Raw genomic sequence first — 2,594 nt, forward strand, 5'->3', positions numbered from 1 at the left:
TGGGTGGACTCTTCGTCGCAACATCGATAGCCTTCATCTTCCCCCAGAATATCTTGACTCGGGCAAAAGCCATCCATGCACCCTCAATGCACGTTGACCGCTTCACAGCGTCGATACGCGGCACCGCGTCAACAAGCCTTTGCACCAAACCAAAATACCTATTCGGAACAGGCTCGGTTGGCCACAACCGGATTATGACATCCTTCATGGCAGCGCTGGATATCCTATGAAGTTCGGCCCATTGGGACATGTGTTCATTGAGCAACAGAGGGCACTTTGATGCGCCAAACTGCGACCAAAAAAGCTTCTCCGGTGCATACCCATCTCGCGCTTGGTAATACTGTGCCGCATCGGAAGTACTCTTCGCCAAGTCCAAGAACTCGTCCGGAGAACTCGACACTTGGTTAAGCTGAGCATAGTTCGGGTCACCGAACTTAGTTTGCAGCAGAAAGGGCTTTCGAGCCACAATCTCCCTCGCCTGCCGAACCTCCTCACGAGCTGCTCTGGATTCTGACCGCGCTTCTCTCGCCTCTTGTAAGGCCTTGTCCAGTTCAGCCATTAAGGCTTTATTCTCCTTCTCCAGAAATTCACAGCGGCCAGTAGCATTCTCCAGTTTGAGCATCACCGTGGATATCTTCTCCTCATCATGGCGCCGTGCAGCTTGTTCGGATTTTAACTCAGCCGATGCCTTTTCGGCAGCCGCATCGCTACTCCGGGCCTGCTCCTTGGCCTGGGCCAGCTCCGCTCGAAGAACTTCAACGGCGGCAGCACCATCTGCAGCCACGCATATTCCAGCATACAGATTTTAGCATCATGCTTACACCACAAAAAATGTATGGGGATTGCCCCAAATACATACCTTGCGACTCGTCAAGACGCATATTGATTAACACAAGGTCATCCCCTGCTACATCAAGCTTCCGCTGCAGCTCGGCAATATCCATAGTCTGGGAAGTATCTAAGGGGGAAACAGCCTGCGTTCAAGTTCATCAGATCAGTCCTTGAGTTATCCTTTTTGATCCTCCGATTCACTTCCCAGTGGAAACCAACCCGAGTCTCAGGGGCTACTACCTATACACAGGTGCATCTTTGCAAATAAAACATAGCTGAAAATACTATATCACAAACCTCGAAGCCTTTTAGCAGGCTCATGAAGGATTCATTCAATCCGCTCTTCGCGGACAAAATCTTCTCAACCACTGTACCCATCAAGGTACGTTGTTCCCCCGAGATAGATGCTTTTCGCAACATGTCCCACAATATATCCGGAGCCTCCGGGTCTCCGGAAGCTGCTCTAGGAGCACCACCATCCTTTGAAGGAATCTGTTCACCCATCTCCAGAATCACCGTCGGCTGCAAGCCAGACAGTCCGGGGCCTTTATTATCAGCCCCAGAATCTCGGACGGTCGGAGATCCACCTTCGGGTAGTGCCTCTTTTATCCCCTGCGTAGCTTGTTGATCAAGAAGAACCCTCCGCGAAGACACTTCAGAGTCGTCTGCCTTATTGGGTGAGGAGGTTGGGGGAGGCGTCTCGCTCTCCATCATCTCGGGGAGAAGACCTCCCGAAGAAGAGGATTGCCAAGAAACACTCTGCGCCGATCTGTAAAAATGCGCGGACGCGTTACGTATATTTTCGGTAACGGCAAAGGAGCGGGACGCTATCAAAGTATTCTGGATTCACTTACAGTTTGGCCGAGGGCTTGTTCCCTTGTCGGAGCTGTTCAACAGCGTCGCTCTCCAAACCCAAGCCGCTCAACGGTGGCATCTTGCCTCTTTTGGGGGAATGCCCCTCCCAACCTTCGGAGGTGGCCCTTTTCCTCCTACTCGGAGAAGGGATGCTGGCTCCTCTTTCGCCTCTATCTTCAGGTGAGGAAAGGTCGATTTCTCCGGACTCGGTATCCGACTTACTTCCGGAACAAAGGTCATCCCGGGTCTTCTCGCTCTCCTCTTTGCCCTCCCTTGCCGGCGCCTGATATGGTGCCGCGGCCAGCATCCTTGTTAGCACAGGAGTAGCTGAGTCTTCGGGAAGGGGAGCCGGACACCTAATCCGTTCCACCTTCTTTATCCAGCCCTGAAAAAGGATGATTCTGTCAGTATCTTGGCACTGGGTATCTGATTATGAGGTATTCGGCAAACGGGTACTTACCGGGGTATCCGGATGGTTACAGTCTAGGCCGACATCTTCGGTGGTGTCCGGCCATTGCCTTCGTTTCCCGAAGAATAATCTCCACATTCCTTCGTGCGTAATGCCGAAGAAGTGCTGAAGAGTCCGCGACCCTTCTGGATTGAGCTCCCACAGACGGAGAGGCCGTCGCTGGCACGGCAGGGTCCGACGAACTAGCATTACTTGAACGACATTGACGATATTGATGTTCCTCTCAATGAGGCTTTGGATGCGACTTTGCAGAGTTCGCACCTCGTCCGTTGGTCCCCAGTCCAGCCCCTTATTAATCCACGATGCAAGCTGAATTGGGGGGCTGGATCGAAATGCAGGCACAGCTGCCCACTTGGAGCCACGGGACTCGGTGATATAGAACCACCCCTGCTGCCACAAATCGGAAGATTTGGCGAAGGATCCTTTCAGCCAAACAACG

The sequence above is a fragment of the Triticum aestivum genome, chromosome 1D (genome assembly GCF_018294505.1).
Source record: "Triticum aestivum cultivar Chinese Spring chromosome 1D, IWGSC CS RefSeq v2.1, whole genome shotgun sequence".
Lineage (NCBI taxonomy): Eukaryota > Viridiplantae > Streptophyta > Magnoliopsida > Poales > Poaceae > Triticum > Triticum aestivum.